Here is a 14562-nt window from a genome sequence, read left to right on the forward strand (position 1 = left end):
TCAATAGTAGCAATAGCAGAGCTGATGTTGACATGTTGAACTGATTTTCGAAAGAGAGATGTCTGTCTGTGTCAGATGTCCATGAGGAGAGAATGGGGCTCTGTGTGCTGCTGCTGCAAGGATCAGGGACACCTAGTAGTGGCTCCTTGGAGGTATAGTGTAATTCTGTTACCTTTAAGTTCTATGGTGGATTATCATGGTGGATTATCATAGGTGAATGAAGCAGGGGAGAATAGTATAGACATTTCTGGGTTTACTTCATATTTGATTTATAAGTTACCTTATTCTTGCATGCCCTAATTGAGAATTCAGCACTCACAATATGCCTGTTGTATGACTCCTAGATAGAATATTTTCCTGGTGATGCTCCACAGTGCTTATTGGAGGCAGCATCACTGTGGCTTGTCTAATTTCTTAGTTCCCTTTAACTCAGTACTGCTTTGCTTGCATCTTAATGGTTCCTGGACCACTTTGGTTGACTAATCCTGCCTTACCTGTTTTTTTGATTCCTCTTATCTGCAGTCTCTTTCTCTTCTTTAAATTATTGCTTAGTTCCCTTACCATTCTTCCATCTTTGTGTATCCTGTCCATCCACAAGGGGCCATTATTATTAAGATACTTTGATTGCCTGGATATTTTGGTCTTCAGTACCACCAACATGCTGTTTTCTTCTTTACATCTAATACTAGATGATTAGTTGTGGGTTTTTTGTTTTGTTTTGTTTTTTAAAGAATGGATATTTGCGGGACACCTGGGTGGCTCAGCGGTTTAACATCTGCCTTCCGGCTCAGGGCGTGATCCTGGAGGCCTGGAATTGAGTCCCACATCGGGCTCCCTGCATGGAGCCTGCTTCTCCCTCTGCCTATGTCTCTGCCTCTGTCTCTCTCTGTGTCTCTCATGAATGAATGAATGAATGAATGAACGAATAAATAAATAAATAAATAAATAAATAAATAAATAAATAAATATCTTTAAAAAAAGAGTGGATATTTGAAAGAGCTTTTTTCCCTGAATTTAGATATATTGATAGCAGCCAAAATGTAACTTTAATAAAGCTAGCCTAAAGTATCTATTTTTTTTTTAGAGTACAGTACTTCATAAATTTACCTTTGTCTTTTACCCTCTTTCTTTTCTGATAGTTTTAAGTGCAATTAATTTTAACATGTTTAACATGTGTTATGGTTAACCCTTATAAGACAGATTTGAACCATATGGGTCCACTTACATATGGATTTTTAAAATAAGTATACATACAGCCTTATAAATGTGTTTTCTCTTACTTATTATTTTCTTAACATTTTCTTTTCTCTAGCTTATTTTATTGTAAGAATACAGCATACAGTACACATAACAAACAATATGTGTTTATCAACTGTTTATGTTATTGGTAAGGCATCTCTGCTCTATAGTAGTTAAGGTAAGGATCCCAATCAACAGTAGTTAAGATTTTGGGGAGTCAAAAGTTTGTGTGGATTTTCAGCTGTGCAGGGGGTTGATACCAACCCTCTGTGTTGTTCAAGGGTCAACTCTACTACATATTAAAAAGCATGGATTTTCAAATATATTTCATTAGGATGAGTTAACAGAAGTGGTATTATGTCAAACTTGAGAACCCTTTTATAGGTCTTGGATATAAATTCGAAGTGCTTTCTAAAAGCAATGTTTTTAGAGGGGTTTGAACTCACGACCCTGAGATCAAGAGTCACTGGTTCTGCTGAATGAGCCAGCCAAGTGCCCCTCAAATTGCTTTCTAAAACATTGCCATTTACAGTGCTAACAGTTAAGAGGATACATACTTTATTCTACTATAAAGTCTTCATTATTATCTCCATTTTAGAGAAACTGAAGTTGAAGAGATTAAGTAATTTGCCCAGAGCTACCATCTTAGCATAAATGTAGCTAAAAATTGCAGCCTCATGTACTGAATGTGAGGGGCCATTTGATGTAGTTAAGGAGCATAATTCTGGATCCAAACTGCTTGGGTCTAAATCCTGGCTCCAGTGCTTACTTTGTAACTCTGAGCAAGTTTGTGTGTGCATCAGTGTTTTCATCTCTAAAGTGGGAAATGTTAATAATATAATAATATCTGTTTCATAGGCTTGTCTTGAGGATTAAGTGTATGTGTACATAGCTTAGAATGTTCTCTGGCAAATAATAATTACTGTGTAAGTGATCACTATTATCATCATCAATTAGACTGTATTCTCTTTACTTTTTTTTTTTTTTTAAACCCCATGTATGTTTATTTCCTTCTAAAACAATATAGGCATTTTGGGTAATCAAGTTACTAAACCATCCAAACATTTGTATGACTGAGTGAATGAATAGATAGAATAATACCTGGAACCCACATCTTTGACTTTTATATAATTAGGATGTCTTATTAGAAGCCTCCTTGTTTTGGGACACCTGGATGGCTCATTCAGTTGGGTGACCTAGTCTTGATTTTGGCTCAGGTGGTGATCTCAGGGTCCTGGGATCAAGCCCCTGCTGGGCTCCATGTGTGGGGAGGTCTGCTTGAGATTCCCTCCCTCTTCCTTCTTTGCCTCTCTTGCTTGTGTGCATGCATGCACACATGCTCTCTTTCTAAAATAAATTAAAAGATCTTTAAAAACAACAGCTTCCTTGCTTTTGTTGCAGTAGGTGAGAAAGAACTAGTTGAATTTAAATATATGCAAATATCTGGGTTTTTCCTTTGTAATATGTCTCTGCTGAATGTTTACATGAATAGTAGAATAGCATGACAGTTTGCATAGTGAGCAACAGATTGATTCTACACTCTTTATTAATGGGTTATACTGCCTGAGATCTCTTGCCAACTAATGAGAATGGTCTGAGGCCTTTCTTCTAAAAGATGGGGAGGAAACCCGTTTTAATTAGGGATGGACTTTGCAAACTATTCAGTAAGTTCCTTTATTATTTATAGCCCTGTGGCCAAATACCAACTGCCCACACACCTTAATACAAATCCATTCTTGGATAATTAAAAACCCTTTTGGCAGATTCATATATTCAGAGAGTGTGAAACCTGGAAAGGATTTTAGAGATTTAAAATTTTCTTTTTCATAAATGATGAAACTGAAGCCCACTGGGGCCCTGCATGTTGCACCCACACATAGGAGAACTTGGTTTGTGACAGAAGGAGGCTACTCTGATGGGCTGTACACCTTTACCGTTAGGATTTTAGAGCTCAGTGAGAGGATTAGAAGCTTTTGTGATCTGTAAGACATCATAAAAGTTATATTTTATGTAAGCTTGTATTGAAATATATATAGGTTGAAACACCAGAAAATCGTATTACTTTGGCCATTAATGTTTGGTGAATGAACAGTGGAACACAGTGAAATTATCTTTCTATTAAGTGAATTGAATTAAATGAGATAAAGAGGCTATTGAGATTCAAGGCTTCTCTTTTGATTCTGAAAACCTGCACAAGAACTTCACACCGTATATCTCCTTGTGTTTGTCTTCTGTTCATGCATTATTTGCCTTTCCCATCTTTCTTTCTTTATTTCTTTTCTTTTCTTTTTTTTTTAAGATTTTATTTGTTTGAGAGAGAGAGAGAGAGAGGGAGGCAGAGACACAGGCAGAGAGAGAAGCAGGTTCCATGCAGGGAGCCTGACATGGGACTCCATCCGAGGTCTCTAGGATCACACCCTGGGCTGAAGGCGGCACTAAACCGCTGAGCCACTGGGCTGCCCTCCATCTTTATTTCTGATTCTACTCTTTCCCTTCCTTTTGTTCCTATAGGTTTGTTTGTGTCCCTAGCACCTAATAATGACTAGCATATGGAAGCTCTCAAAATTTTTTATGATTCAGTTTCTAAAAGCCAGTGGTACATTTTTATTTTAAAGTCTCTCTTGCTGTTTGTTTCTTCAGTATGTATTTTAGTCTTTCTCAGAGTGTGTTCTCCGAGAGAATGAAGCTTGAACCTAACACCTGAATGTTCTACAGCATTCGCTGTGTAAAATGAATTAATTTCTTTCCTAGACTACTAGATTGATAAATACCTGTGTACTATCCTTAGGAGAGTTTAGAAAATAATCACTTAGATTATTTGCTTCAACGTGGATGGAACTGGAGGGTATTATGCTGAGTGAAATAAGTCAATCGGAGAAGGACAAACATTATATGGTCTCATTCATTTGGGGAACATAAATAATAGTGAAAGGGAATATAAGGGAAGGGAGAAGAAATATGTGGGAAATATCAGAAAGGGAGACAGAACATAAAGACTCCTAACTCTGAGAAAGGAACTAGGGGTGGTGGAAGGGGAGGAGGGCGGAGGGTGGGGGTGAATGGGTGACGGGCACTGAGGGGAGCACTTGACGGAATGAGCACTGGGTGTTATTCTGTATGTTGGCAAATTGAACACCCAAAAAAATAAATTTATTATAAAAAAAAGGAAAAGGACATTTAAATAATAATAATAATAATAATAAATAATGAAAATAATAATAAAAAATAATCACTTAGATTTTCTATAGAAATACTTTAGATTATTTTCTGTAGTACTGTATCTTGAAACACTGGTTGAAAGTCTGATTTATTCACTTCATCAGACTTCCTTTCTTAAAGCTTACTTTTGTAGGAAGTGTCATCACTGATTGATGTCATTTTGATGTTGGGGTCTTTTTTTTTGTCCTTTTTTTTTTTTTAAACTCCACATTTCCTTACATTGCATAGACTTATTTTTTACTATGAGTTGTTGCTAAGTTTGCATTTTGCTGTGTAAATTAGTTAATTTGGCTCATTCTTTAAAGAGAAACACAAGGAATAAGTATATAACAGAATGCTGACATTACTATACTTTTCTCATGTAAAGCATATATTATTTGAATGTCAAACTGGTCATTGCTTGGGTTGCTTTGTATGTGAGACATACTAGCACCATGACCACACAGTTCCAAGGATAAAGAAAGGGGACTGAAACTAGTAGATCAGATGATGGTTAACACTGGCTTGGCCACCACAACTGACCCTTGAGAGTCAGCCTTGTTTTTAGGCCTGGTATCTGAGACTGGGAACTCTCTGAGGTCTTATTTCCAAAGAGTCAATATTAGATGTGTTAGAGCACAGTTATAGAAAAGCCCATGGAATCTACAGTAAACCACCTAGAACTCATGAGTTCAACAAAAATGCAACATGAACCCACAAAAAAAAAATCATATTTCTACATACTACTAATGTACAATTGGAAACTGAAATTGAAAAAATTATTTTATATGGGAGCTCCAAGAAAAATTACTTAGGTGTAAGTACTTAGGTATAAATATAACAGATCATATTAGGATCTGTATGTTGAAAACTACACAATGGAAGAAATCAAAGAAAACCTAAAAAGAATACAGACATATGATGTTGTGAATTGTAAGACTCAACGTAGTAAAGATTATCAATTCTTCCTTTATTCATCTATAGATTTAAAGTAATTTCAGTACAAATAATGGTTAGATTTTTTTTTTTTTTGTAGTTATGGACAAGCTGATCCTAAATTTTATATAGAAAGACAAAGAAACTAGAGCCATCTAAAATAGTTTTCAAGAAGAATAAAATTAGAGGAATCACACCATCCTTAGTTTAAAACCTAAAGCAGCAGCAATCAAGAGAATGTGGTAATGGTGAAGGGATAGACACAGAAGTCATTGGGAACACAACAGCAAGTCCAGAAATAGACCCCCACAGAATGGCCAGTTGATTTTTAACAAAGGTACCAAGTCTGTCCAATAAGAAAGCAGTGAAAATGTCAAATTTCGCTGGAATGAAGGTTATCCATATAGAAAAAGAAAAAAAAAAAAACAACTTTGACTTAAACCTTACAGATAATGACAGTTAACCCTGGTATCAACCATCCAAATGTAAAATTTTAAATTATAGAATTTTAGAAGAAAACATAGGAGAACATTTCTGTGATCTGTGGTAAGGCAAAGAGTTCTTTGACATGTTACCCAAAGCATGATCTATAAAAGAAAAAAGGATGGACTTGATCAAAATGCACATATTTTGCTCTGTGAATGATACTATAAAGAGAGGAAATAGTAAGCTACACCGGCAGAAAATCTTTACATGACATCCCCAAGCATAGGAGTTATATCCAAAATAACTCTCTAAACTTAGTTTGAAAACCAAAAATCCAATTTAAAAATGGGCGAGTGGTATGAACAGACACTAAGCCAAAGAGGATATTCCGTGGTAAATAAGCACATATAATGTTTTTCAGCATCATTGCTATAATGCACCTTACATATGAGACAAGGTAAAATTAAGAAATACTGATAGTACCGGGGGGGTTTCTGACACATTGTTGGTCGGGATATAAAATGATGCAGCCGTTTTATAAAGCAATTATGTGGTTTCCTTAAAAAGTGTAACATCAATTTACCATGCAACCATTAATCCTCCTTTGTGGATATGAGAAATGAAAACTTCATAGGAAAACCTGTACACAAGTATTTATAGCAGTGCCCCTCCAAATCGTCCAAACTAAAACATTTCATATGTCCTTCAGGGGGTGAATGGATAAATAAACTATGTTACATTCATTCAGTAGATGATGAGCAATGAAAACATGAATGAATGATTGATACCCTTAGCATCTTGGATGAATCTCAAAAGCATTGTGCCGAGTGAGCAAAGCCAGTTTAGAAAGGTTATATAATGTATGATTTATTTGTATGACATTCAAGAAAAAAGAAAATGATAATGATGGAGAAGAGATCATGATTTCCAGTGCTTTGAGGTGGAGGCAGAGTGAGAGAGGGGATAGAAAGGGAGAGCAGGAAGGAGAGTGCTGGGGCGACAGAACTCTTCTGTCTTCCTATTGCCATGGTGATTCCTTATATCTATGCATGTGCTGAAATTTATAGAACTGAACTGTACTCTCTCCAAGAAATTAGTTAAGAAATTACTATGTGACAGGTTTTTTTTTTTTTTTTTTAATTAATGGGTCCTGCAAAGAAAAAAAATATACTAAGAAATGTTTAGGCAGAAAACCAAGGTAGGAGATTGAAAATTTTGAAAAAAGTGTTACAGCCCATCTCAGTAGGAAGCAAAGTCATCTAGACAAGGGGAGAGAGGTGGGTTTGGGTTTGTATATTTGAGAAGAACTTAGTTTCAGGACAGCTTCTGAGGGTAAATGAAGGCTTACTGAATTTGTCCTCAGTGGTGAATGGGGTATTATCACCTCTAGGTAATAGGAGATGAATAATAAGACAGTTAAATAGCAGGATTATGTCATGATTTGATTTATTAAATAAAACTTTTTAATTACCTGATGTCATTTCCCATTAAAGAAGATTTTCTTTTGGTATTCCTGCCAATTGCCATTTGTTGATCAGAAGACAACTTTCAGAATTATTCTGCTGTTGCTGGAGGTAGGAATGGGTAAGGATGGAATTTGGTTAGGACAAAATGTCACAGTCACAGAGGAAAGCGTTTATTACAGGTAAGCCAGAGCCTGTATGCTCTTGTTACCTCTATGCACACATATATACCAACCTTGCAGTTTTTCTTGCTACTCTTTGCATAAAGAAAGAAATTATTATTGCTTTGGAACTTGTGCTTATAAAAATTGCAAAAGTTGGGGCACTGGCTGGCTCAGTGGGAAGAGCATGCAGCTCTTGATTACAGGGTTATAAATTGAGCTCCATGTTGAGGGTAGAGATTACATAAATAAATACTTCTTAAAAATTGCAAGAAAGTTTAACAGTATATAGCTCTTTGTCATAATGGCTTGTTTTAATTTGAAATTTTTTTGTCTGAATAGATACTGCAAAATCCGATTCTCATATTCACATGTAATCATCTTAACCATATATTTGTAAGAAAGGCAGTCTTCTTTTTGCGGGGGCTGTAAAAATATGTAATAGGAAAAAACCAACAGCATGGATAATTTAATATTCAGATTCAACAGTATCTAGGAGCATACCAAACTGTTGCTGCTTCATTTTTTAAAAATCACATGATCATAGAAGCTTTATTTGTAATAACCAAAAACTAGAATCAACTCACTGTCCATCTCCATACAAAAGGACAAATTATGATACAGGCATACAATAGAATACTACCTAACAAAATAAAGGAATTAGCTTTTGATATGTGCAAAAGCATAGATGAAACTCAGAATTAACTAAGCAAAAGAACTCAGACAAAACCATTGCACATTGCATTATACCATCTACATAAAATTAGAGAAAATGCAGACAAATCTTTAAAGAAGAGGTGGTTTACCAGAGCAGTGTTACTGGAGGAGCAAAAGGGGGGTACACACAGGTACACACAGAAACTTTATCTTTTTGCAGTGATGTTTTCTTAAATATGTGAAACACTTCTCAATCATGACCAGCGTCTTTTAATTCTTTTAATACTTGATAGAAATTTAAATATGTTTTAATGATGCCACTTTTTTCTTCCCTTTTCCCCCCCAAAAATTTCTGTTCACTTACCACTCTATTATCTTCTTGAAAATACAAAGGAAAGAAAAATCAGCAGGGAGAAAAAAAGGGAAGGAAGCAGGGGAGAATGTAAGCTAGATCCCATGTTGCTAGTAGCAGGCCACCAGAGAGCACCTTTATTTGCTTTCCCTTTTTCAGCCGTGTGTGTGTGTGTGCCTGTGCGTGTGCATGTGCGTGCATGTGCATACCTTTGCTCTTGAGGTTTGTGTATCCAAGCCTCCAGGCAGTTACTGGCACATGATAGGCACTTAGGGCTAATATATCTATGATTGTTGTGAACCATCTAACTTCACCCGGTAACTGACTCTTCACAGACATCATTCATAAGCCAGTCAGTGCTCTTTCATGTTTGTCATATGATATAGGTATATAGGTAAGAGAATGGAAGGTACAGTGTGGAAAATTACTGTGATAAGCAATCTCTTTTATCAACAGGGAGTTACTAGTGTCATCCTTATAAGTAGCTTATTATGTATTAACCTTCATCTGTGAATACAGTTCAGTAAGTGATTTTTTGCCAGTTTTAACTGGCTCCTATTGATTGCTGTAGACCCTTTCATCAGGGAAAAACAGAGGACACATGCATATACCTCTTTAAGTGTTGCTGTATAGTTTGAGGGAGTTCACAGAATCTTTGAATTCTGTGTGTGTGTGTGTGTGTGTGTGTGTATATATATATATATATATATATATATATATATATATATATATATATCCTTAGAGATTCAGTTTTTATTAAAAACTGGCTGAGGAGGTAATATTTATGATGTCCTTGCTCTTTTACCTATTCCCTGTTTCCTTTGGCTGGCCAGAGTTTCAAGCCCACAGATTGCCTGTGGGTGTTGGTACAGATTCACTTGTGAGGGATTGGTTCCCTGGGTGGGCTTGTGTGAAAGGTCCTTAGGATTTCCTGTTGTTTTTCACCATCAGACCTAGTAATACAAAAGGTGCAATAGAGAGTTCCCAAGGCCTTCACTCCCCATAGCAGCCCTGTCTCTGTGATGTGAAGGCTCACTCTCCCTCTGCCCCACCATCCCCCTTCTCTACTCATTCCCCAATAGCATCAGAGACTAGACTTAGTTTTCAATTTAGTGGGCATACTGCTGTGACCCCTAGTGGAATGATCTGCCATAGATATTAACTCTTCCAAGAGTTAATTCAGACTCACGGGAGTTTAAAAAAAAACAAAAAGAAAACAGTTAAAGTGGGTCGTCATAATGTTGTTATTGTGAGAACGCCTGTTCCATTGATATCTTTGGATGTCCAGATCTTTGTTTTAGGCAATGTGTGGAGTAGAGGCCACATCCTACAAGATAAGCCTTTAGGCTTTGTAACAAGGATCTGCAGACAGCACCATAGCAGACTTGTTTACATTTTTCCAAAATTTTATTATGAAAAATGTCAAATAGCAATGTTACAAGAATTTTACAGGAGTCTATCATTAACATTTTATTACCCTTGATATATATTTACTCACCTCTCCATTTCTAACCATCTATCATTCCAGCTTACTTTTTAAAACACATTTCAAATTAAATTGCAGACATTTGAACAATTCTCTCTAAATGCTTCATCAGACATATCATTACTTAGAGGTCAGTATTTGTTTACAGTTTTTATGTGAAACAGTGGGATATGAAAATCTTAAGAGCACATTTTCTGAGTTTTAACATGAACCTGTGTAGATATTATTCACATAATATTCACAATACAAGTATAGTCACACCCTTGATTTATAGGGAATAAATATTGGTAAATATTCTATATTTGCTGTGTTAAGAAAAAAAGTATAAATTCCTCTCCATGGAATGATGGAAATGATAGATTACTTTAGCTAGTTTTGCAGTGTCTTTCCTAGCTGTGTTACAGATTATTAAGTGTGCTATTACACAAAATACATAGTAAGATATTTTCTTTAAAGATATTTTCTTACCACTGCCACCCTTGCTGTCATCCCTTAAAAGTATGAGTCGTTATTTTTCTTTAGCAAATAATTTTCTTCATCTTATTTTAAAATATTGGGAACTTATTCATGTTTTATACATAATATCCTAGAGATCCAATGCAATAAACAGCCAACCAAAAAAGTAGATAGGAAATGGAAGAAAATTAACTTCTAGAAAAACTGTCATGAGGAAGACAGGAGAAGTTTTATTTTCAGGAGAAATAACTGTTGGAGAAATAATGAGAAGCCAGACTCTTCAGTAGAGTAGTACCTGGTACAATAAGAAATCGAGAACATAGGTGGAAGTATTGAGAGGGATAATGTATGGCCTCTACCTTAAAGGCAGGAGGGTACTAGAAGAAAATGGATGAATTTCAATGTTTCAGTTCTGTTGGGGGGGGGGGGGGAGACATGACACAATAGTTAGATCATCTGTGCAGCAGTTTTCCAAGATCATAATTTTTATTCTGTTTACGTTTATTGTATTCTGTTGAAATCTCTGAATAGGAGTATACTATATCATTTTATAATGACCACATCCTTGGAGGATACTTTTAAAGGTTTAGGAATTACAGTATAGTCATTGAATAAGATTATCCTGAATGCACATTATGTGTCAGCCACCGTGCTAGGTAGAAAAATGCAGTGGTGAGTAAAGAAGTTATGAGTGCATTTTAACAATTCAGGAAAGAAATATAGTAGTATGAACCTGGAGAGAGGCAGTAGGAGAGCAAGTGGCAGGTGTAATTGTGACTGAGGATGCAGGTAATTGCTTAGTTCAGGGAATAGACAACTACGGCCTGCAGACCAAATCCAGCCACTAGCTTTGTTGGTACAGCCTGCAGTCTAAGAATGAGAATGGTTTTCACAGTCTTCAAGAGCTTGAGGGAAAAAAATCATAAGAATAATATTTCATGACATGAAAGTTACATGAAATTCAAATTTTGGCACACATAGAGTTTTATTGGTATATGTACTGCCAAAAAAAGCACTAAATAAAGTTTTATTGGGAAACAGCCATAATTACTCAATTTTTGTTGCTGTTGTTGTTGACCATGATTACATTTTGTGCTATGGTGACTGAGTTGAACAGTTATGCCAGAGATTATATGTGTGCTGTGCAAAAATGAGTGAATATAAGAGGTCTCAGGTTGCCATCTTTAGAAGGGTCTAGCTGGGGAAAGGGGGCTGGAGGGTGGAGTTAACCCTTTTCTGGCATCTATAAACCTGGTTTTGGAATTTTACCAAGTTAATTAAACTGGAAGTCTGTAGTTTTGTTAGATGTGGCTTGTCATTGTGCCTCTGTGACTAGCCCAAAGTAGCAGTTCTGCAGTCTGTGTCTCCAGTGGGCTGTCCTAGGCTGAAATATTGTACATGTATGTACACATGTTACTACATTACTAGGTCTCACTGCTGGAGAGAGAAGTGCATTCTGTGTGGCCCCTCCAGAGAGGAAAAGCGTAAGAAGTCTGTGCATGATTCCTTCAGTTGTCACCTGTTATGTCCCCATCTCTTGCTGATTGCAGTGAGAAACTACAGCCCTCAGTGCAACAGTCTCCTGAGAACTGGGAGTCCTTCTCGTAAATTGCCCAATAGGTGGGTGGTCTCAGGTCCCAATGAAACAGAAGCACTCAGTAATTGCCACTGCTGCTCTGCACATGACATCCTGCAGTTACAACTAACACCACAGTGTTTTGAGTAGATCTATAATGCTGTTTTTAAATTTTTTACTTTATTTTCTGTCAGCGTCATTTCAAAACAAAAGCCAAAGAAAGTATGCTCTGAATTGTCTCACTTTTAGGGCACAGCAGAGTGTGGATTATTTTGTTATAAAATTAGAAGGCAAAGCATTGTGTTTGTTTTATGCAGTGGCTCTCTGCTAGAAGAATACAGTCTGCCTTGCCATTATCAGACTAAGCACTCATCACAGTATTCCCAGTTCACAGAAAAGCAGCAGTTAGAAAAATTAGACAATTTAAAATGGGATATCTGTTTACAGCAGAATTGTAACAAATGAGAATGAGGCTGCAACCCAAATTGTGTCTGATAGGCGCTTTTGTGAGCCAAGCAGGGAAAGCCCCTTGTCTGTAGTGATTTAATGCAGTCTTGTTTGACTATAGCAGCTGGAGGAGTGTGTCCAGTGGAAATAAAAACTTGTTTATTATGCACGAGGTGAGAGCAGTTGCTCAAAGAGCAGAGGACATGAGGGGCTATCTCGGTTATAAATTCAAAAATGAGACCAATGATTTCAGGTAGGTTTCTTTGGCACTTGATTAGTCAGCAAATGTTCCAATACTGCCCAGTTGTTTATTAGAGGAATCAGTGATAAATGTGAAGTGACAGAAGGGATTAGAGTTTCTGAACAGACTGAGGGTGGACCAGTTACAGGTGAGGATGTTGACAAGGAAGAAGAAAACACTGATTCAGTACAAGCTGAAGTGGAATCTGCTAAGATGTGTTGCAGCAGATAATGGTAAAAATATGCATGCAGTGCAAGTCTTAGATTCACAAATTGGGAGAATGAGGGTATTTAAAATGTTTAGTCATTTATTATTAACCAACAGACACTTTGAGGAAAATACCTGAATCCTTTGTGTATTGTGCCACAAGTTAAGTGGTGAATTTCTTTTTTTTTTTCTTACAGCTTTAGCCTTTGTTGGTTCCATGAATTTTTGTCAGAGACTAAAGCTAAAGTCTTGCCTTATAACATAGCAGTTGGCGACCTAGCAGTGGCAAAGCTTTTACTGTGTGTTTTTTTTTTTTTTTTTTTTTTAGTTTGTTGGGGCTGGAACTGAAACTTTGCTGAATGAGAAGAACCAGTCTCAACTGCTGTTACTAAACACTAAGTGGCTTTGGATTCGGTTTTGCTAAAGATTGGATAATATTTCTTAATGAAATTAATCTGAAATGAAAAGTTGGGGGCCCCTGGCTAATACAGTTGGTAGAATAAGTGACTCTTGATCTCAGAGTGGTGAGTTCAAGACCCACACTGGGTGTAGAACCTAGTTTAAAAAAAAAAAAAAAAAGAAAAGTTGAAATGGAGTTTAAAGGTGAAACTCCTTGTCATTTTCATAGCAACTGATCTTCGCGTTACAAGTAATGTCGGGCTTCTCTCCACACTTAATATGTTCTCCAGACTCAGACTGAGAAGCATGCACTCCATTCCCATCCAGATTTATAGCAGATACATTTTCTGAGCTCAAACTGCAGTATTAGCAGCATGTTTTGGACCTTAATGCCAGAACCAAGGAAATTTCCATACTTAAAAATCTATTTAAGTGTGCTGAATGAACTCCCACCTGACCTTCATTGGAAGTGATTAATCTGTACTGTAATGACTGGCTCAAAGGCAAGTATCAAGAGTAGATTTGGGTAGATGCCTTTCAGGTGATGAATTTGCTCAATTAAAATCGCATTCCTGTGTGTTGCTATCAGTATTTGCCATTACCCATCTGTGTGAAAAGATATTTTCAAAGATGAAATAAATAACATCTTTCCACATATCAGTATTAGCATATGAATATTTGTAACTGGCTTTGATGATGGGGGACATTAACTTTGAACCCACATTAATTAACATATTTACTCCTGCCCAAGGAAAGAATTCCATTGTACTCCTCAGACCTGTAATACAAAAAAAATTGTACTTTGTTATTAATACATTTTGAATTCTGTTAAAAGCTCAGAAAAACTTATTGTCTCTCATTATAAAAGTACATACATAATGACCTTGATACTGCCTTTAGCCTTGGAAAGCCTGGCCTGGAACAATATTTACTGTGTCTTTACAGAAAAAAAAATTGCTATACCTTTGATAGTTGATTGAATATGGAAAGGAAGTGGTGATGGGAACAGAGAGAGATATTGCTCACAGTCTCTGGTGGGGACTTTGTGGCACTAGTCTTGCATACAGGGAGATCAAATGAGAATGGGTTTGGTGGTGAGACAAAGATGAGTTGTTGAATTTTGGGCTTGTGTGTGTTGGAGGGGGGTAGATTTTCAGCAGCCAATTGAAAATTTAGGGTTGGGTTTCCGGGAGAGAAACGGGCTAGGGCAGCCCCGTGGCTCAGCCGTTTAGTGCCGCCTTCAGCCTAGGGTGTGATCCTGGAGACCCAGGATCAAGTCCCACGTCGGGCTCCCTGCATGGGGCCTGCTTCTCTCTCT

The 14562-nt window shown here is 36.7% G+C and overlaps 1 protein-coding gene across 1 annotated transcript in view; it reads left to right on the forward strand.

Annotated features, from left to right (window-relative positions):
- Window positions 1–14562, forward strand: part of CDKAL1 (CDK5 regulatory subunit associated protein 1 like 1) — a 635724-nt gene that overhangs the window by 244824 nt on the left and 376338 nt on the right.

This window comes from Canis lupus, chromosome 35, assembly GCF_011100685.1.
Source record: "Canis lupus familiaris isolate Mischka breed German Shepherd chromosome 35, alternate assembly UU_Cfam_GSD_1.0, whole genome shotgun sequence".
NCBI classification, from domain to species: Eukaryota; Metazoa; Chordata; class Mammalia; order Carnivora; family Canidae; genus Canis; species Canis lupus.